The sequence below is a fragment of the Trichechus manatus genome, unplaced genomic scaffold (genome assembly GCF_000243295.1).
Source record: "Trichechus manatus latirostris isolate Lorelei unplaced genomic scaffold, TriManLat1.0 scaffold00100, whole genome shotgun sequence".
Classification (NCBI taxonomy): Eukaryota; Metazoa; Chordata; class Mammalia; order Sirenia; family Trichechidae; genus Trichechus; species Trichechus manatus.
Genome location: NW_004444036.1, coordinates 4,406,558 through 4,429,867, shown reverse-complemented (window position 1 = coordinate 4,429,867; position 23,310 = coordinate 4,406,558).

The following is a 23,310-nucleotide window of genomic DNA, read 5'->3' as shown; positions in this document are numbered from 1 at the left end:
AGTCCTTTCTTCTGACATGACTCTGGGTGGACTCAAACCTCCAAACTTTCAGTTAGCAGCCACGAGCATTAACCATTTGTACCACCCAGGGGCTCCTTCAAACTGTCTACACCAGTGCTTTCCAGACTTTAGTATGTATAAGCCTTTAGTAGCTTGTTAAAATATAGATTTCTTCCCACTCCCAGAGAATCTGATTCAGTGGGTCTGAAGTAGAGCCCCAGATTCTGCATTTCCAACTAGCCTAACAGCAACAACAGTGTGTGAAATCCCTCCCTAAGGAAATCATTCCCAATAGGGTCATCATATGATTATCAACTGCTGGAGCAAGAAGTGAATCTATATGCAGGGCAACGGGTTTCTCTTTATATATGGCCTTTCCGGCCCTAGGTGTATAGTTCTGCTAAGATGACTTGCTAGGCCACAATCTTGCAAAGGGATTGGTTAGTCTACCATGCAAATAATGTGTGTAAAACCCCTACAGAGATTGGTCAATTACTATGCAAACTAGGTGACTGTGGCTTACCAAGGGGATTGGTCACTTTTGCCATCCTGCTAGGCTTAAAAAAGCCAATCCCACAGAGGTTGGAGGGGACCTCATTACCATCAAGAAGAAAAGCCAAGAGCAGAGCACATCCTTTAGACTTGGGGTCCCTGTGCTGAAAACCTCCTAGACCCAGGAGACAGAGAGAGCTGTAATACTGGAGACATCACAAGATGGCATAAGCTGGAGAAAGACAGCACAAGCAGTGAGAACCAGGAGACTGGCACAAGACAGCTGTGGTGGGCTTCCAGTTCCACGGAGTGAGGCAGGTGCAGTGGGCTTACCAACCCATAGAGTGAGAGAGCTGAGCGTCTTCTGGCAGAAGGTTTCCTGGCAGAGTGGTGTGCCTCCAGGCACTTATCTGTGGAGCTAAAGAGCTGTAACACTTTCCCAAGCAGGGAAGAGGCTGAGAGTGAGGGCTAATGGTAAGCACAGCCAAGAGTAAGTCCTGCCTGCCTGCCTATGGGCAGGGCAGAGAAGGAGCTGAGAGGTTGGAAGTTGTCCTGATTGACGGACTGTATCCCATCTACTGAGTTGTTCCTGTTACTTCCAAGTTGATCCTGATCCTAAATCATAACCTGTTACTTTCCTAATAAACCCCGTAATCATGAGTATGGTTTGTGAGTTCTGTGTGGCCATTGCAATGAATTATCGAACCCAGCAGAGAAGTAGAGCGTGCTGTGGGAGGGACAGCTGGTGTCCAAATTGGTAAAAAGCGTTGGAGAGTGGAGGTATGTCTGACCTCCACTTCATAGGAATCAGCTTTGTGCTGATGGTGATTATCCTCCCCCCTCGTGAAGTTAGAGGACTTCAGATGCTACCACATTACACCATAGGATGCCTTCAGCCCTTCCGTGAGTTTATGTGTGAGGTTAGAGCATATAATAAAGACTGGTCACTCAAAAGGCAGGCATCCCTCGCTGTCTGCCCTTGTTTCTGTTTTTCTGACTGATCGCCGACTACTATACCCACACAGCTAAGTTTTGCCATGCTATTGCAATAGTTCTCAAGCTTTCCTATAGAAGCCCTTCTGAAGGTAGAGCAGGGTGAATGGGGTTCCTTTTATCCCCATATCTGGCATCTGATGGTTTAGCCCGAAGTAGCACATGAGGTCCCCTAAAGCAGGAAATATATTTTCAATCTCTTGTTTTATCTTAACATTTTTATTTTCATAAAAAATATGCACTGTCAATGACTTAACATTAAAGATGCTTCAAGTTTATTATGTGGTTTTGCTTAACCTGGCATGTCACCACATACGCTTAGTGGTTCAAATATCTCAGTTTGAAAAGCAAGAAACCAAAGAACTATCTACATGGGATTGAATTTTCAACAACTTGAAAGGTTAGATAGGAAGCTTGGGAGGAGGGTGAGTTTATGTTAATGGGGGAGGAACAATTCAGAAAAAAGAAAAAAAGGCGAGAAGGTTGCACAACTTGAAGAATGTAATGTAATCAATGTCACTAAATTGGACATGCAGAAACTGTCGAATTGGTGTATGTTTTGCTGTGTATATTCTCAACAACAATAAAAAAAAAAAAAAAGCAAGAAACCCAGGTTCCATAAGAGGCTATCTTAGCCAATAAGTCACCAAAGGACTAGCACTTCTTAGAGAGCAAATTCTGGGAGGCAGCTTGGCAAAGTAGAAAAGGTGTGGGCTTTGGAGCCAGACAGGTTGGGTTCCAATTCTGAGATATATTAACTAGCTGTGTGACTTAGGGCAAGTTTCTTAACCTCTCTGATCCTTGATTTCCTTGTCCATAAATTGAGGCTTGGGAACTCCTAGATGCTTAATAAACGTTAAGTTGCTATTTTCATTACCTGCTAGTGGACATTACAGCCTTTCCTGGTTAGTTTCCAAAAACTCCTCTCTGTAGCTCTTAGGAATGAAAATGAAGCTAACAGCCCATTCCAATATTCAACAGCCAAAAGAAGACTTTAGATAAATCAACAGTTGCTTCTCATCAGGAAGAGAATAGGACCCCTTGATCCAGTGATTGACTTTTAAGCAGCCTTGACCTCACCTGAGAACAACTCTCTTTATGCAGGGGACAATAGTGACACACATGCAACCATTATTATTTGTGCTGCCACTCTCATCGTTTTCTTAAATTCCAGAGTGCTAAGTAATGTCTAGAACCTAGGCACAGCTTCTGCCCAGTAGCTTATAATATAAATATACTTTTCTATAATTGTAGGCTCTCTTGATCTGATGCTGAAACCACCCTGGCTGGGCCACATTTGACTCAAGGGAAAAACTTAAATGAAACGGGCAGCCTTAGCTTCAAACTTTTGGGAGGGTGTATTTTGGAGTTGGAATTCCTGGGTAGCACAAACAGTTAAGCTCTTGGCTACTAACCGAGAGGTTAGTGGTTCAAATTCACCCAGAGGCGTCTCAGAAGAAAGACCTGGTGATCTGCTTCTGAAAGGTCACAGCCTTGAAAACCTTATGGAGCTGTTCTACTCTGCAACACATGGGGTCACCATGAGTTGGAATCAACTCAACAGCAACTGGTTAACTGGTTAGCGATATTTTGGAGTTATTGGGAGTTTTCCTTCCGTCCCTAGGTGAAACATTCATTTACTATTAGAAGCTATAATCATCATCATAAACAATAACACTGTTAACTACAGCTGCTAACCAAAAAGTTCAACGGTTCAAATCCACCAGCTGTTCCTTGGAAACCCTATGGGTTCTACTCTGCCCTATAGGGTCACTATGAGTTGGAATTGACTCGACGGCAATGGATATCAAGAAATGTATGACTAGGAACCACAATCACTGTCTCACAAATATAAATACCCCAAAGCAAAAGCCCTTTAAATATTTATTAAGCACCTATTATGTGTTAGACCACCACTCGTCTGTCAGCTTGTCATACTGTGATGGCTTGCAAGCTACTATGATGCTGGAAGCTATGCCACCAGTATTCAAATCCCAGAAAGATCACCCATGGTGGACAGGTTTCAGCAGAACTTCCAGACTAAGCAGACTAGGAAGAAAGGCCTGGTGATCTAGTTCTGAAAATTAGCCAATTAAAATGCTATGAATCATAACAGAATATCGTCCAATATACTGCTGGAAGATGAGCCCCTAGGTTGGAAGGCACTCAAAATACACAATGGCTGCCACAACAGACTAAAGTATGCCAAGGATCGTGAAGATGATGCGAGACTGAGCAACGTTTTGTTCTGTTGTACATGGGGTCACCATAAGTTGGAGCTGACTTGATGGCAACTAACAATATTGGTCCATCATCATAATCAGCACTAAAGATACCATGAGCAAAAACTGATATAATTCTTGCCATTGTGGAACTTAGAGTCTAGGGGGGTAGGCAGACATTACTCAAATAACCACAAAATAAATGTAAAATTGCAACTGTGCTAAAAGCTATGGTGGAGAGTTAAGTGGTACAACGAAAGCAAACGCCACAGGGATTTGACATCCAGGGAAGATCAGGGAATGAGATGAGAACTGAGGAATGAGGAAGCACTAACTCCGTGAAGAGGGGAGACGTGAGCGCTCTGGGCAGAGGGATGACAGCATGGAAAGTCCCTGCAAAAGAAGAAAGAGAAGAAAGCATGGCTGGTACCAGGGATTGAAAGAAGGCCAGTGGGGGAGTGTAAGAGAGCACATTGCAAGATGAGGTTGGAGAGGTGATTGGGTTAGTCCCCCTAGACCGGAATTGTCAGCCATTTAAAGGATTTTGATCTCTAACCTAAGATAAACGGGAAGGAATTCGAGTATATTAAGTGTAGGCTGTGATATGATCATATGTAATTCATACCAGTAGTTAAGCAGTTAGAGGGCAGTGGTGGTTCAGTGGCAGAATTCTGCCTTTCTGATGGCACAGTGGTTAAGCACTCAGCTGCTAAATGAAAGGTTGGTAGTTCAAACCCACCCAGTGGCTCCACTGGAGAAAGACCTGGCGATCTGCTCCTGTAAAGATTATAGCCTAGAAAACTCTGTGGGGCAGTTCTACTCTCTCACATGGGGTTACTGTGAGCCGAAAATCGACTCTATGGCACCTCACAACAACAACATGAGGGTGACCCAGGTTTGATTCCAGCCAATGCACCTCCTGCTCAGCCACCACCCGTCTGTCGTGGAGGCTTACGTGTTGCTGTGATGTTGACAAGATTCAGTGGGGCTTCCAGACTAGGATTAGGAAGAAAGGCCTGGCAATCTACTTCCAAAAAATCAGCCAGTGAAAGCCCTGTGGATCACAACGTTATCCCGTTGTGCATGCGGTCACCATGACAGCAACTAACAACAACAACTACGTAATTTAGTTGAAAAAAGCTCCATAAAATAATAAACAATGACACATACTTATCTTTAACATTTTATATGAAATGTGCATTTATTCACCAATCTTTCCATACAAATCTAAGACTTGGTATTTAGCTATGGGTTAGATGATTGCCTTTGCTTGGCCTCTTTCTTGTCCATTATGTGTGGTCTACAATTTTCCATTTCAATTTCTTTTAAGAAAGAACTGAAATACACTTGCAAAGCATTCTAAGTGTCGGGGATCCTCCTGGAGTCTAATCTTCTGAGATGTTCTGCAGATTTCTCACTCAGACCTAATTGAAAAGCTATTTTCTTTATAGCAACCTGCTTTTATTGAGTCTTTCTAAAACATTCAATCTAGTTTTCAGAGGGGGGAAAAACAACTCTCTGAAATATGAATGTGTTCATATTTCATCAACTTACATAATACTTCATTAAGATATGTAAATATTTCAAAAACAGGTAAGGACTCTTAGTAAACATGCAGCTCAACTGGTAGGAGCATCCTGGAGAGTAGTCTACAAGCAATGAGCAGTCAGTGTGCCCTGGGCCTGTGTGGTGTATTTTACAGAGACAGAATTTGTCGTTGTTGTTGCGGTCGAGTCTTCCCTGACTCATGGCGACCCCATGTACAACGGAACAAAATGCTGCCCATTATGACCCATAGGGTTTTCATTGGCTGAATTAACACCAAGTAAGTCCAGCAATTTGATTAAATGGATGTCGGTTAAGATAATTAAACTGAATCTGGGTTTTAAGGAGAATGGATATAACGGGGAAAAGAGTGGATGGTTGTAGGCCAATTAGGAGGCTAACATAGTAGTTTATGTGAGATATGGGTAGTTTGTACTACGAGGGTTAGGAATAATGGTAATGCCCAAATTTGAGCAATATTTAGGAGGCAAAATTGACAAAATGGTGGATTGGATATGGTGAGAGAGCGGGAAGGGTCAAAGATGACTTCAAACTTCTGTTTTGCAAAACTGGTTAGATAATGATGCATTCACTGAGTTAGGGTATGCTGAAATTGGACCAAGTTTTCGATGAGTTTGGAATATGTTGAGTTTAACAAACCTTTGTTATCCAAAGGGGGCCTGGTTGCGCAGTGGTTAAGCTTTCGGCTGCTAACCCAAAAGTCACCAGTTCGAATCCACCAGCTGCTCCTTGGAAATCCTATGGGGTAATTCTCCTCTGTCCTATAGGGTCGCTATGAGTTGGAATCGACTCGATGGCAACAGGTTTGGTTGTGGCGTAGTGATTAAGAGCTTGGCTGCTAACCAAAAGGTAGTTCGAATCCACCTGCCGCTCCTTGGAAACCCCATGGGGCAGTTCTACTCTATCCTGTAGGGTCACTATGAGCCAGAATCGACTCCACGGCAATGGGTTTGGTTTTGGTTTTATCCAAAAGCGGTCAAGAGTTTCGAGGAGGTATCTGGGCTAAAGATTCATCTGCCGGTAGAGATAAAATTCCCTAGAGAGGAAGTATAAAATGGCATTGGACCCAAATCTTGAGGAAGTTCAACATTTAAATATGATCAATCTCTCTTAACAATATATTAACAGTCATGGTAATTTTTAATTAGCAGCAACTGTGCTTTTGTTAGAACCTCACTAGCTGCAATATCACCACATAAAAATAGTCATGGCAATTTTGCATTGCATGTATACATTATAAAGCTATACATTGCCAATATTTAACAGCCTGGTTGGGGCTGGGGAGGGCATACACACACCATTCCAAAATTCCAAAAGAAAATCCTAGTAATTACTGTTTTTCCTCTACCCCTCATTAATAGTAATGGTTCAGCATTTATCGAATGCTTTCTATATGCCAGGCATTCTTCTAAATGCTTGCAAGTACTTTAATTCATTAAATCTTTGAAAAGATTCTTTAAGGTATGTGCTAGTATTATCGTGCCCATTTTTTTATTGTGGTGAAATATATAACATAACACTGGCCATTTTAACCATTTTCAAATGTACAGTCCAGTGGCATTAATCATACAATGTTATGCAACCATTGCCACTATTTATTTCCAACACTTTTTCATCACCCCAACAAAAATTCCATACCCATTAAGCAATAACTCTTCATTTCTCCCTCCTCCTAGCCCTTGGTAACCGTTAATCTACATTCTGTCTCTATTGTCATGCCCGTTTTACAGATGAGGAGAGTGAGCCACAGATAGATGCCCTAAGATTGCCCATCCAGTAAGTGGCAGAGTGAAGCAGGACAAGGTGGTCTGTCTCCAAGTAAGTGCTTGTAACCACTACACCTCACTGTCTCTAGAAGAAGGAGGCATCAGCACTCACAAGGACTTCTTGTCACATGGCATACTCCAGAATTTTTAAGTGGCAGAACAAAAGCAGTGCAACTGCAATAAATGTCCTATTTAATACAGAGCACTGTGCATAGTCATGCAATTTCCTGGCCCCAAGGTTCCAGTGTTTTTGGAAAAATACAGTCCCGAAAGTAGCAACATGAATTGCTTCTTTGAATGTTTGTAAGTCTTTGTGTTGCTGGCTCAGTCTTCTTGCTGGCACAGGAAAGCAATAAAGCCAATAAGGGAACTATGAAGATGAAAGCTTCTTTAGCTTAACTAGCAAAGAATGTCTGCTTTGAGCTTTGTGCTCTTTTAAGATCTATCTATATGGGATCAAACTGACAATAGCAACTCGAAAGATTACATAGGAACCTTACGGGGCAGTGAGTTTATGTTAATGAGGGAGAACAACTCAGAAAAGGAGGGTGAGAATGATTGCACAACTCCAAGAATGTAATCAATGTCACTGAAATGTACATGTAGAAATGGTTGAATTGGTGCATGTTCTGCTGTGTATATTCTCAACAATAACAAAAAATAAAATAAATTACATTAAAAAAAGAAGAAAGATTCAAAGTATGTAGATGAGGAAAATGTTTGCGAAACAATAAAAACTGTTTCCAAATCTTTCTGAAAGCTTTCGCAGTCCCAGGCACTTGACATCTCCAAGAAACCCTTTAATCTCTGAGATAGTAAAGACAGCACAGTCATCAGAGTATTAATAACAAAGGACTTGTTTTGGTATTAGGCAGCTAGAATATAATTCTTTCCTGGAAAATATTTTCTAGATCTCATCATTCCTGATCATAAATTATGTATTTCTAAATCATTGTTACCCAGCTAATAGAGTCCATTGGACAATTATTTATACAGAGGCATAACTTGGCAGTGATTTATACAGCAAACTTCATTGTGCCTGTTCTGATCAAGTTTGTCATTTGAAAATAAAATGGTTGGAGGAAAGTGAATTCATCTGACACTATGATAAAATTTCATTGGATTTCACACAGCCCTGGGTAAGACTCAAAACTCACTTTTCTTTTCTTATTGATCTCAAAAAATTGAATTTCTTTTTTTTTTTCATTGTGATTTAGGTGAAAATTTACAGAGAAAATTTAGTTTCTCATTAAACAGCTAATACACAAATTGTTTTGTGACATTGGTTGCCAACTCTGCGATATGTCAACACTCTCCCCTTCTCCACCCCAGGTTCCCTGTTTCCATTCGTCCAGTTTTCCTGTCCCTTCCTGCCTTCTCATCTTTGCTTTTGGGCTGGTGTACCCATTAGTCTTTTTTTTTTGTTTGTTTGTTTAATTGTGGTAAAATATACATAATGCATTTCAGCCATTTTTATGTGTACAATTCAGTGACATTGATTGAGTTCGTCATGGTGTGCAGCCATCACCACTATCCACTTGAAGTTATTTGAATAGCTATTGCTTCTTTTTCTCTTGTTCTTTTCATCTGTTGTCTCTTTCCATCTTCCTTTCTCCATCTATCCCCTATTCCTCCTTCTCACCCAACTCTCTTATTCCTGCCTCCCTGGGTCTCTCCCCTTTACCTTCCATCTTCCTTTCTGTCTCCTATTCTTTATCCTTCTCTGTTCCTGTAAGAATTGAAGCAGGTACACTATCATGTTTTTAACTTTTGCCTTTGGTATAAAGCAGGGATCCACAAACTACAGCCCGCAGGCCAAACCCAGCCCATGGCCTGTTTTTCTAAATAAAGTTTTATGGAACACAGCCATATTCATTTGTTTACATATTGGCCATGGCTGCTTTCACTCTACAACAGCAAAGTTGAATACTGTATTTTTATGCAAATAATGCACACCTTCTACATTTGTTTGCCAACCGTGGCCTCCCCTCAAGGAGTATTTTCGTAAGCGCTGCTATGTCAATTTTTTTTTAACAGCAAAATTGGCATAGTGGTGCTCACAAAAATACCTCATGGGGGAAGGGCGCAGCTGGCAAACAAACGTAGAAGGCACATGTTATTTGAGTAAAAATACAGTAGTTGTGACTGAGACCGTATGCCCAACAAAGTCTAAAATATTTACTATTTGCCCCTTGACAGAAAAAGTTTGCTGGCCCCCATTATAAAGCAACAGACCCCAGAATCTAGCAGCCATATTCCCAGGCCTTTGGAGCACTTACCTCTCCAGACCAGGGGACTAGATCACAATTCTGCCACCTTGTGATCCTGGGAAGTCACTTAACATCTCACTTAACACTTACCTGCTTCAGTTCTCCCGTTTTTAAAATCAGTCCTCCCAAAAGTCATTCTTGCCCCTATTTCAGAAAGCCATGGTGATCATACATTAAAAAGCATTCTTAATATATGAATGGGGAAAGGTGTTGAAACAGTACAACTTCAGACTTCAGGCGTAGAGTTTTCCTATTAATATCATCATGAAAAGCCTAAATGACCTAAGCAGGAAATATATTTATCTGCAACTTGAGGTATCTGAAACACAGTATTTATCTTAAACTGTCTGCTCACCTTTGCACCCACTCTCCCCAGATGTGAAGGTTCACTTGTGATAAGGAAGCATAAGGCCAGCTTCGAATACCCCTTCCAGAAGGAGTTCAGTGGCTGAGCCCACTTCTAGAGCTACTGGGCTCAGCACCCACATGAGATCCCATGGCAAGCTGCCAAAGACTGATGTTTGCCGCTGCTGCTTTGAGTTCATTCTTTGGCTACTGTTCTCTCAAGATGTTCCCAGATTTCCAATTTTGGCCTAGGCTGCCACCCTACTTGTTATACCATCAATTTAAGAAGTATGGTCTTGTAATTTGAACTGTTCAAGGAAAATCTACTTTCTCCTCAAAGTTATTTGGCAAGATGATCCCCTTGGGAAAACATGGATGTGGTTACTGAGAGTCTGTGTGGAGATGATATGTGTGTTCAGGATTCTTTGTCACCTCTTAAACAGAAAACTGGAGGGTAAACATCATGTAGGCTGCCACAAGGAGTCCCTGGGTGGTGCAAAAGGTTAACGCACTCAGCTGCTAACCGAAAGGTTGGAGGTTTGAGACCACTCAGAGGCCCCTTGGAAGAAAGGCCTGGAAATATCCTTCCAAAAAATTAGCCATTGAAAACCCTCTGAAGCACAGTTCTACTCACCATGAGCTGGAAAACACAAATGGTTTTTGGTTTAGGGCTGTGAGAAAATGGCAGCTATCAGTAGAGCATACTCTTCAGGTCAATAGAAGGAACAATCTGGGGTAAGCCCAAAGACTCTTCTTGCCCATGAAGTTCTCCCCAACTGGTCAGCTTACCAGATTGCCAGCAATGGACCCTCTTAACTGCATCCCTATTTGACTGAAGGTATGAAAAGGCTCCAATTAAAATGTCAACGCCACTTAGAAGTGACCAGAGTTTAACCTGTGACCACTCTGAATCCCCATCAGCTAGCAAAGTCCTGGCAAATTAGATATGGAGGAAAGAAATGAGAAAATCCCAGAGCAAGGAGCCCAGAAGAGGAAGTCAAGCCACGTGTCCCAGTGATGAGGGATCCAGCAAAGGGCTGCTCTCCATGCCAACAGGAAGGCACAAGCACTTCAAGGCCTAAAATCTTGCTACTCAGAGTATATGCATCCCCTGGGAGCTTGTAAGAAATGCCCCTTCACTCCTGGATGGTTGTAGAGACACTGACTGATTCTTACATTCTAAGCATCCTTTTCCTGCTATTAAAATGTTTATTTAAGCAAAGTACAAGCCAATCAGCTTTTTTTAGTTCCAGTATATTCCAGAAGTGTCTTCTTGAGACCATTCTCAAAATCTTTTTGATGGGATATGAGTGTCCTTAAATAGTTTCAGCCACAAATTTACAGGGACTATATGAGTTATTTTGGTGGATGCTGCTCACATCTGTTACTTAACCTTGTCCCTGTTCTGGATGTGCCTAAACATCACTCCCCATATACTGACTGCAACAGACACTCTGAAATATCCATACCTTTTCCCATCCAACCTACCCCCCCACAAGCCCCTCCTCCAAGCTTGGAGATGTCAGCATCAGCTGAGCAATGCCTCCTCCACAGCAATATAGGACCCTCCTTTAAGTTTCTAGGTCTTGATATTTCCATTCTGTTGTCTTTGTTCCCTCAGTCCCAAGGATGGGAGCTACTTCCTGCAGTTGCTACCTCTATGATAACTTAGAGTTTTCTTTTTTTTGCTCTCAGGTACCTAGTTAACAACTTTATACCAAGTTAACAATGTCTTTATAGTAAGTTCTCTCTGTTTAAATAACTGGTGTGGTTTCTGACCCCTGACTGGCCTCTGAATAATACTCAGCTTCAAGGTAATATGCCGGAACTAGAACAGAGACAGACAGCTTCCATGGGGCAACCGGATGACTTTTTTAATTCCAGACTCTCTCTTTCCTGCCCTCCTGGCCACAGGGAAAAACCTTAAAAATGAAACAGCCCAGTCTCCCCAGAGGATGCGCCAGTTCTGCCTAAATGCCAAGGCTAAAGCCAAACAGGAAGTGAGGCAGTGAAGAGGGCCAAGGAAAGAGGCTTCTGAGTTGCCAGCCCACCAAGAGGTCCAGAGCCCTCAGAAGGCCTGGTAGATTTTATTGTTGAACTTCTTCCCCAAGCACCTCTGTGCCACCATCTTATCCTACTCTGAGGGAATATGTCTTTCATTCAGCCAAAGGAATAGCTGCCTTCTTGGACTGGAGTGGAGGTGCTAGAAGCCTTCACCACAGGGGCAGGCATTTCAGATAAGGAGCTGAAGAGGGAGGCTGCACATTTTGCTAGAGCAGAGATGGGTGAGAAGAATAGCAGGGGCTGGAATCTGAGCACATATAACTCCCCCTTGCCTCAAAACACACACACAGTAGAAACACATGGGGTTATTCTCAGCAATCTGATGTCTCAACAGGAGGTCATGGTTCCTTCAAGGGTGGAGATACCCCTGATTGCTCCCCTCAGTTCCTCAGAAGCAAGAAGTTGTCAAGAATATTTAATTAAAGAAAAGCCCCGCCTCCCAAAAAAAGAAGAACAAAGTACCACACAAACACACACAGAACCAGAGTGTTTAAACAGAAAAATCCATTTGCAGAAAGGTGTAACAACAATAAAGAAAAACAAAAAAAAAGATTGATGATAAACACCAAATGGAGCAAGAATTATGTAATTTGATGTAAACTGACATCATGAGGAGAATGGAATAAAACAAAAGAAAATACATATTTTCAAGGAAATCAGAACCAAGTTTAGTATACTTTATTTCAAGTTCTAAAACAACTTGCTCCAAGAAAGAATGAACCATTATTACTAATAAACTTCTCTCTATACATTATATAAAGGGAAACAGAGAGATCACATTGTTGACCCCCACTATGTGCCAGAAATTGATCTCAGTGCTTTACACGTCTGACATCAATGAATTTTCTCTCTTCTGCTAAATAAACTTGTAAGGTAGTTATTGCCACCTCCATTTTATGAGGAAAGTGAAGATCAGAAGGCCAAAGGCTTCTTGAAATTTGGACACATGGACAAATGGAATTGGACTCCAGATTCCATGTTCTTTTTTCCATACTATGAGGTTGCCTCCCAACAATCTGCTTGTGCATTATTGAAGTCCCCCATTTTTACAACTGCCCTCATTTATCATTTCCTGAGTTTTGATGAAAATATTCAGCTTTGCTGGATTTGATTATTTAAGTGGCCCATTACATAACCCTACTACAGGTTCAATATTTAAATATGGAATTTCCACCCACAGAGAGTCTATAGTTCTTTACTCATCAGAAAAGAAACTTCATTTATGACCTCCTTTGCTGAATATCCCTTCATGCCTTATTTGTACAATGGAGCTTATCACCTGATAAAATTCTGTACCAGCTCAGGACAGAAACAACCAAGTGGATTATAACTAAATTGTTCATGACTGATACTGAGGAAAGACAACAACTAAGTTGTTGGTTTTTACAAACTAACTACATGTTTTATTAAACATCAGTATGAATGTCAACTAACTTATCCTCTATAGCAATGGTTCTCAAACTTGAGTGTGCATCAGAATCACCTGGGGGCCTTGGTAAAACAGATTGCTGGGTGCCAACCCCCAGAGTTTCTAATTTGGCAGGACTGAGGTACTTGAGACCCAAGCATCTGCACTTCTAACCAGTTCCCAGATAATGCCGATGATAGTGGCCTGGAGACCACACTTTGAGAATGAATATCCTATCGAAAAGGAGCCCTGGTGGTGCAATAGTTAAGCACTTGGCTGCTAACTGAAAGGTTGGTGGTTCAAACCTACCCAGCAGCTCCATGGGAGAAAAGATCTGGTGTTCTCCTCCCATAAAGATAACAGCCTAGGAAACCCTATGGGGCAGTTCTACTCTGTCACATGGGGTCGCCATGAGTCAAAATCATCTCAATAGCACCTAACAATAACAACTCTATAGAAAGGCTATAGAGTATGATACTAGCTATTTGCCTTTCTTCTTTATTAATGAAACCCTGATTTTAATTCAAGGTGGGCATGCATCTAGCTAAAAGACCAGCCTCTCTTGCAACTTTGTGGGGCCATGTAACTAAGTTCTGGCCTAAGAGATATAAGCAAAAGTGTCATGTGAGAACTCCAGGAAGGCTGCTTAACAAAGCTGAGTCACTAGGAAGGAGCCTGTGGCAGGCAGCCTTTAAGAAGATCCCACCTCCTGGTATTCACGCCCTTGTGCAGTCTCCTCCCGTTGAGTGTGAACTGGACTTCCAAGGAGGGAAGTCACTGCCCCATTGTGAGGCAGCCCTGTGGGGAGGCCCACATAGTGAGCTGGGAAGGGGACCTTCTGAGGCCTGCCAGCAACCACATGAGTGAGCACGGAAGTCGGTCCTCCCCCAGCTGAGCCATGAGATGACCACAGCCCCAGCCAACCCCTTGACTGCAGCCAGTGAGAAACCCTGAGCTATGACTGTGCAGCTAAGCTGCTCCTGGTTTCTGTCCCATGTTGTTGTTGTTGTTAGGTGCCCTCAAGTCGGTTCCTTATATACAACAGAACAAAATACTGCCTGGTCCTGTGACATCCTCACAATTGTTGCTATGTTTGAGCACATTGTTGCAGCCACTGTGTCAATCCATCTCGTTGAGAACCTTGCCCTTTTTTGTTGGCCCTCTACTTTACGCTCCTGACAACATGTCAAAAGTATGTGAGATGCAGTCTTGCCATCCTTGCTTCCAAGGAGCATTCTGGTTGCACTTCTTCCAAGACAGATTTGTTTGTTCTTCTGGCAGTCCGTGGTCTATTCAATATTCTTTGCCAACACCATATTTCAAAGGCATCAATTCTTCTTTGGTCTTCCTTATTCATTGTCCAGCTTTCGCATGCATATGAGGCTATTGAAAACACCATGGTTTGGGTCAGGCGCAGCTTAGTCTTCAAGGTGACATCTTTGCTTTTCAACACTTTAAAGAGGTCTTTTGCAACAGATTTGCCCAATGCAATGCATCTTTTGATTTCTTGACTGCTGCTTCTATGGGTGTTGATTGTGGATCTGAGTAAAATGAAATCCTTGTCAATCTGTCCCATGGAAACTCTGAAATAATAAAGGTTTGTGATTTTCAGCCACTTAGTTTTGGGATAATTTGTTACTCAGCAACACGTAACTCATACAGAGCCCGTAGACCCTCCTCATCTTCCTTCTGCTGGCCTGGTACACGGATATGAGAGTTAAAGCTGCAGAAGCCACCCTTGGCTGTACTGAGAGACTCCATATGGAGAGGATCACAAAACAAAAAGATAGGCGTCAGGGTCCTGAAGACACCAGAAAGCCATCGTGGGGCTAGTACTTTCCGACTCCCATTATAGGAGGGAGAAACAAACTCCACTCTTACTACGGCTTAAAAATACTTATATACACATGGCTCAACTCCTTTCACTAGGACTATGAAATAACAATATTAAAATTTTTAACACACGCTGAGCTCTTACTACATACCAGACAGTGTCTAAATGCTTTACAAATATTAACCATGGAATTGGATGATCACAATCCTATTGCTATCTCCATTTTGCAGATGAGGAAGCTGGGGCACAGAGAGGTTAAGTGACTTGCCAAAGGTCACACAGCTAGTAAGTGGTGGAGCCAGGATTATAAACCCAGGCAGTCTGACTGCCAATTCTGTGCTTTCAACCACTAATATTTACCAAGCCTTTCCCAAGTGCCAGACACCACGATAAGTGCTTTACACATTTCACAGATGGGAAAACTAAAGCTCAGAGAGGGTTAAGTCACTTCCTCAAAACCACAAGGTGGTAAGCTGAGATTCAAATGCAGGTTTTTTCATTTCCAGGGCCAGCAGTCTCACTGCTTGGGAAATGATTCTTCTGTTCTGGGCCTCACTTGTCTTGAAGCATTCCCAGTGACCGTGTCATTTCGCCCCCAGTAACTTGTTGCCATCAAGTCGATTCCGACTCATAGCAACCCTATAGGACAGAGTTGAACTGCCCCATAGAGTTTCCAAGGAGCACCTGGTGGATTTGAGCTGCTGACCTTTTGGTTAGCAGCCATAGCACTTAACCACTACGCCACCAGGGTTTCCTCATTTAGCCCAGAGCTCCTCAAACTCGACTGTGCATACAGATCACCTGGAGGTCATAGTAAAATGCAGATTCTGACTCAGGAGGTCTGGGGCAGGGCCCTAGAATCTGCATTTCTCACAAGCTCCCAGGTGACAGTGACGCTAAAGATCCAGGGACCACACTTTGTGTAGTGAGGGTCCAGGCAGCAGGAGATGGAAATTCTCCTTAGCAAGGCTTGACCCTAAATGTCCATGTGACCTGTGTGACCTGTTTCCTCTTCTGTAAAACAAAACAGGGCTAGAGATGTTCGATAAAGTTCCTTCAAGCTCTAGAAGTTCTTGATTTTTGTACAGAATATAATCTTCTGGCCCTCCCCTCACCTTTGTACTTATCTGATGAAAGAACAAAGTAATCTGAATTTACCTTAAGCATAATGAAACACATGGAATTTTATGTTAGAGAGAAGACCAGTTCATCCAACTCCCTCAATTTACAAGTGAGAAAATGGAGAAACAAAGTCACTTTCCCAGCACAAAGCTGGGAGGCTGGGGGGCCGTCACCAAACACTGGTTCTTCTCAGACTTAACTGGGCATCCTCAGCCTGGCTAAAATGCAGAGTCAGGTTCAGTAGGTTTGAAGTGGTGCCTGAGATTCTGCATTTCTAACAAACTTCCAGGCAAGGCCCAAGCTGCTGGTCTGTGGACCACTCTTTGAGAAGCAGAGGCCCACAGTGCTTTCTCACAACACCTCTCTCTTTTCCAACCTCACAACCTCGAGGTCTGACGTGCAGCTTGGCCAGTGAGGGAAACTGAGGCTAGGTCTTAGGGCTTCTACAGTCAGCAGAGACAGGAAGACCACAGTGAGAAAAAAAGGAATGAGCCAAGTGGCCCGAATTGAGGAGGACCACAACCACGAGAGAGGTGAAGTTCCTGTATGGCCTGAAGTTCAAAGGAAGTGGTTAGAGACCCTGTGAGAGCTGAGAACACAACAAGAACAAAGAGGTGTGTACACACAGGAGCAATTTCCTGCTCAGCTCCAGGGCTTGTCTGGCATTCTCTGACGCAAGTGCCAACCCCCTTGGAGCTGGTCCAGGCCCTGCAGGCAGGAACAAACTGGGTGCAGCACCTGGGTAGCTAGGAGTGCAGGTGCCAAGGCTCAGGGGTAGCCCCCAGGAGACAGCCTGGTCTGGGTCCCTGCTTCCCATGAGTCTATGAGACTTCTGAACTCAATTAATTAATGTTTAGTAAATGCCTACCATGTGTCTAGCCCTGTGCTAGGTGCTGTGGGAGATACAAATAAAGTATAAAATATGGTCTCTACCCGCAAGGAGTTCATCAGCTAATTGGGGGAGCCACTGTGAAACAAGCTGAGAATTCAAGAGCATCCATAGAGAATGCTAATCTTGGCAGCAATGATCAGCTGTGCGCTGGAGAACTGCAGAAGGGAAAAACGAGTATGGGTCTGAGGAAGTGAGAAAAGTCTTCACAGAAGAGGTGATACCTGAGCTGGGGCCTTAGGTAGGTGTGGTCGGTTACAAAAGTGGCCTCACTTCTTCATCCCTCCCTATATCCTCACCCTTTGCCTTGTAACTTTGCAGTGCCTCCCACCCTCAGTCTAGACTTGGCCAATGCGGCTTGCTTTGGACATCAGGACGTGAGAAGTCTTGACAAAGCAGGGGCCTGAAAAATTGTCTACAGGTTTCCTCTTGCTACTTATGTTCACCTCCTTCACAGTGCTGGTTTCATCTTCCCCTAAGCAGAGTCCATCATACTGTAAGCGCTTAATGAGGATGCGAGGGAAAGAAGCAAGGGAGAGATGCATGGAGCAGGGAGGGAAGGGAGAAGGAAGGAATGGAGGGAGGGAGGTAGAAGGAGGAGAGAGAGGGAAGAAGGAGGGAGAGAAGGTGGTAGAAACTAATGAAGCATATTCAGGAATCATTTCATAATAGCAAATGGTTAGTGATGATAAGACTGGAGACGCTTCCTGGGGGCAGGTGGTGGAGAGACATGAATATAAGAAATGAATTCACCCTTTATTCTGTAAATCGTGAGTAGCCAAGATGAATATTTTAAGCAATTAGATAACATCAGATACACTTTCCTCTGGAAATTTTTTTTGTTAACAGGTAAAGCACTATTAAGGAGTCCTGGTGGTACAATGGTTAAGCCCTTCACTGCCAACCAAAAGGTTAGTGGTTTGAGCCCACCAGCTGCTCCAAGGGAGAAAGACCTGGCGATCTGCTTTCATAAAGATTACAGTCTAGAAAACCCTATGGAGTAGTTCTACTCTGTCACATGGGGTCACTATGAGTCGAAATCAACTCAATGGCACCTAACAACAGTCAGAAAGCACTATTATACTATGTATTCTAAGGCAACCCGAATATGATTTAAATCATTTACTTTATATAGAAAATAGTGTGGAACAAAAGAGAGAAAATATTTACACAAGTCCTTCAACAGCCTGAAACTAATGCAAAGACCTCCGACCCCTGTGGAGTGGGGATGCTGCACTCAACTGGGGCCTGGTGATCAGAAGTGGTCACCCGTGAGCCAGAGCCATGTGTTTACATGTTAAATATTGACTCAAATCTAGTTCAATAAAGGGAGGCACGAGTTCCAAGAAGCGTAGTCCACAATCAGAGTGAAACTAAATATTGTCTTCTTCTGAAAGCCAATAACAGTACAAATGAGTGTTTAACCAAAATGTGTTTATCATCAACCCTTAATCATGGAACATAAAGAGGTTGTCAAATCTGTGGGTTCCATTTTCTACCCTTTTTTGAGCAGGTGCTTACAGCCTCCTCATGGCTATCATGCATGCCAAAGGAATGGTTTGTATTTCTCTGTAAGCTGCCCGGAATCACAGGTATCTTCAATGTGCTATGCTTGGTAGGAGAAAAATAGGACATTACAAGCGTACTTGTTTCATATATTGGTACCCCATTACTGTTGAGTCGATTTCAACTCATAGCTATCCTGTAGGACAGAGTAGAACTGCCCCCATAGGGTTTCCAAGGCTGTAAATCTTTATGGAAGCAGACTGTCACATCTTTCTCCCGCAGAGCGGCTGGTGGATTCGAACCACCGACATTTTTGGGTTAACAGCCACGTGCTTAACCACTGCACCACCAGGGCTCCTCCTCATACACTGGTAGTCCTAACTAATTCAAAGCTGGCTGGGAACCCCCAAGCAAGCTAGATCTTATATGTACTGAGATTTACTAAGAGGTGAAAATTCAATTCTGACAAAATTTAAACAGGTCGAAAGAATTACAGAGGTGGGATAATTATTCAGAAATTTCTGGAAAAGTAAGAAACTTACTTTATGTGTGTGTGGCGGGTATGTGCTATGTGTGTGGTGTGTTGTGTGGTGTGTGTGTGTGGTGCATGTGTGGTGCATGCGTGTGTGTGTGTGTTGGGGCAAGGGGGATGGAGGAAGGATGAACGGGAAAAGGTCTGGATATTTCAGAGTGTCTTTTGAAGTCAATATATGGGGGTGACATTTAGGCAATCCAGAACAGGGATGAGGTTAAGTGACAGATGTGAGTAGCATCCACCAAAATAACTCATATAGTCTCTGTAAATTTGTGGCTGAAAATATTTAAGAACATCCACATCCCATCAAAAAGATTTAGAGAATGGTCTCGAGGAGACACTTCTGGAATATGACTGGAACTAAAAAAAGCTGATTGGCTTGTACTCTGTTTAAACAAGCATTTTAATAGCAGGAAAAGGGTGCTTAGAAAGTAAACAGTCAGTGTCGCTACAACCATCCAGGGGTAAAAGGACTCTGAACAACCAAAATGAACATTCCACCCCACTCAACAGATCTACCCTGTGGGAGACTGAAAAATGGACTCCCGAAAGATGTCCTTGTCCTAATCCCTGGAACCTGTGAATGTTACCTTAATGGCAAAATTGACTTTGCCAATGTGATTAAGTCAAGGATCTTAAGATAGAGAGATTGTCTTGGATTATCTGGGTGGGCTTTAAATATCATCACATGTATCCTTCTAAGAGGGAGATTTAACACACACAGAGCAGAAGGTGATGTGAAGACAGAGGCAGAGAGAGATTAGAGTGATGTGTCCACAAGCCAAGGAATGCCAACAGCCAACTGAAGCTAGAAGAGGCAAGGAACAAATTCTCCCCTGGGATTTCCAGAGGAGGGGTGGACATACCAACACCTTGGTAAAACTGATTTTGGGTTTCTGGCTTCTAGACTGTGATAGAATAAATTTTCCTTGTTTTGACACCTGCCACGACACTTAAGCAACTGACCTCTCCTCTGCCCCCGTGGCCCTCCACTCCCTGTTGTCCACGCTCTGTTCCTTGCTCTCCAGTTAGCCTTCTGGATAATAATTGGGTTTTTTTCTTGTAGATTCACTAAAAGAGAGAGACTACATCAACCAGAAGATGCAAATTTTTTGGTCTACTCAGCAGTTAGGTTTTTTTTAATTGTGAATTCATTTTAGATTTATGCATCAAACTGGTTAGCAGAAGCCAGTCTCCTGAACTTGGCTAGCCTTGGTCACACTAACAAAATCACTTTCCTGGATCTGCAATGTTGAAGTCTACTGAACCCCAGCCTGGGTGGCCATCCATCCATCCTTAATGACATCTCCAGCTCCTCTGTCAAAATGTAACAGTTGCCTGAATTGGTTGAACTCATTTCAGGTACTTGTGTAGGTGCAACCTTTTCTCCAAAAGATATAAGAACATTATGAAAATAGATTATTGATATATTTGTCAAGACTTATTCACTTGCAAATTAAATAAACTCCACCTATGGTGGACAAGTTTCAATGGAGCTTCCAGACTAACACAGACTAGGAAGAAAAGCCTGGTGATCTAATTCCAAAAATAAGCCAATGAAAACCTTATAGATGACAATAGAACATTGTTTTACTTGCTTTCTTTGGACACATCATCAGGAGGGATCAACTGCTGGAGGAGGACATCATGTTTGGCCAAGTAGAGGCAAGCAAGGGCAAGGGAAACCTTCAGTGAGATGGACTGGCACAACAGCAGCAATGATAGACTCAAACTTGCTGTGGTGATTGTGAGGATTACACAGGACCGGGCAATGTTTCATGCTGTTGTACATAAGGTCGCTATGAGTCAGAGACAATTTGAGGGCAGCTATCTATCTCTCCATCTTAAATGCCATAATGTATTCCAGAAAACCAAAACCCTCACAACTAGACCAATAAGCAACATCATTATAAACGGAGAAAAGATTGAAGTTGTCAAGGATTTCATTTTACTTGGATCCACAATCAACACCCATGGAAGCAACAGTCAAGAAACCAAAAGACGCATTGTATTGGGCAAATCTGCTGCAAAAGATCCCTTTAAAGTGTTAAAAATCAAAGATGTCACTTTAAGGACTGAGGTGCACCTGACTCAAGCCATGGTGTTTTCAATCACCTCATATGCATGTGAAAGCTGGACAATGAATAAGGAAGACCGAAGAAGAATCGATGCCTTTGAATTATGGTGTGGCGAAAAATATTGAATATACCATGGACTGCCAGAAGAACAAACAAATCTGTCTTGGACGAAGTACAGCCAGAATGTTCTTAGAGGTAAGGATGGCAAGACTTCATTTCACGTACTTTGGACATGTTATCAGGAGGGACCAGTCCCTGGAGAAGGACATCATGCTTAGTAAAATAGAGGGTCAGCAAAAAAGAGGAAGACCCTCAACGAGATGGATTGACGCAGTGGCTGCAATAACAGGCTCAAACATAGCAATGATTGTGAGGATGGCACAGGACCGGGCAGTGTTTTGTTCTGTCGTACGTAGGGTCACTATGAGTTGGAACCAACTCGACGGCATCTAACAGCAACAACATTCAAGAAAGGCCTGGGACACACACCTCATGAATGACATAGGTCTACTATATAAACAATTTATGATCCCTGGTTTCGGTTATCTGTTGCTGTGCAACAAACTACCCCAAAACTAGTGTCTTAAAACAAGCATTTTATTTCTTCACAATTCCACAATCTGGGCTGGACTCAGCTAAGTGGTTCTTCTGCTAGTCATGCCAGCAATCACTCATGTTGGTGCATTCAGGTGGCAGGTTAGCTGGAGGCTGGGCTCAGCTGAGACGCTAGGATGCTTGGGCCTCTCTCACTCTATATAGTCTCAAGGCGTCTCCCTCTCCACATAACCTTTCCATGTGTTCTCTTCAGCAGGGTAGCCCGACTTCTTACTTGGTTGATTAAAGTCAGTCACAAGGCCAGCCCAGATTCAAAGGGCAAGAATTACGCAACGACATGAATTCTGGGAGACATGGTGCACGGGGGCTTCAGAGGTAATAGACTACCGTAACTCCCCTATACCACAGTCCTAGGTGCTTTAGTATATTCTTTTGCTAAAGAAATCCAGATTTACCCCCAGTCTATAGATGATGGAAGTGAGGCTTACAGAAATTAAGAAATTATTCCAAAGTCACCTAGGTAGATCTGAATTAACTTCAGTTGCTGGAAGTATATTCATTGGTTGTTTCCACTGGGTGTTCCTTTGTAGAAAAGCAAGACAAAGATACCCTTTTATTTCCTCTTCTCTCCCCTTTAGCCTCCATCCCAATATTAGCATCCTCCCAGGACTCCCACCAACTCAGAAGCCAGAGTTAATTCCCATCTGGTTTTCTCCAGGCACAAAATTAATGGCACTCACTGCCACACGTAAAACAGTATTCACTTAATAACAAAGGCCGAGCTCAAACCCATCTACACCTGAGCTTCCCTTATTCCTGATACCCCAACCCTCCATGGTCCAAGGTGGGTGTTCTCAATGCTCCTCAAAGGGGCAATTGTGCTGCCACTCCCCACCTTGGGGTCTTTGAATCAGCTGTCAGCCCAGGTGATAGCTTCAAGAATGTCTTGAGGTTGTGGCGACTCTGGGTCACCGAGTTGAGAATGATAAGCCTAGACTGGCAGTGTCAGAAGGAGGAAAGGGCACCTCAGGGTACAGAGTCAAGGACCTATGAGGAAGGCGTCCCGAGAAAGCTACCAGGGAAGGATTTTTATTAATTGACATCCCCAGAAACTTACTCAGAGTCTTAGCCCATCCACAAATAACTATTGCAACATATTGCTGTAAAATATTTGACTTTGACAGCTTTTCATATCAGCCTGGTGCCAAGCCAGTCCACTGAATGTTCACTTTCATTTCCTGTTTTCCCTTCACTGGGCACTGAGATGGTTTGGAAAAAGATAGAACAAAGAGTGAGAGGGAGAAGAGAGGGCCTACTTGAGTTGCTCTTGGGCCCACTGTTCCTCACATTTCAGGTTCTCCCTTCTCTTCCTAACCACCCCTATACTCCAGGGGTGGCACTTCCTCCTTCTGATACCCCCACATTCAAGCTTTTTACCCACAGCCTATGGTCCAGAGTCCTCACAGCATTAAGACCGCCTTGATGCTACAACCCAAGATGGGGTGGGGCAGCATGGGAGCTCCTTTGAGGAACACAGGAAACTTCAACCCTGGGCCCTGGAGGGCTGGCGGATGAGGGACAATGGAATCACAAATGTTGGTTTGTCTGAGCTCAGCCTTAGTTTTAAGTAAATGCCATTTTGTGTGTGCATGTGAGACAATTTAA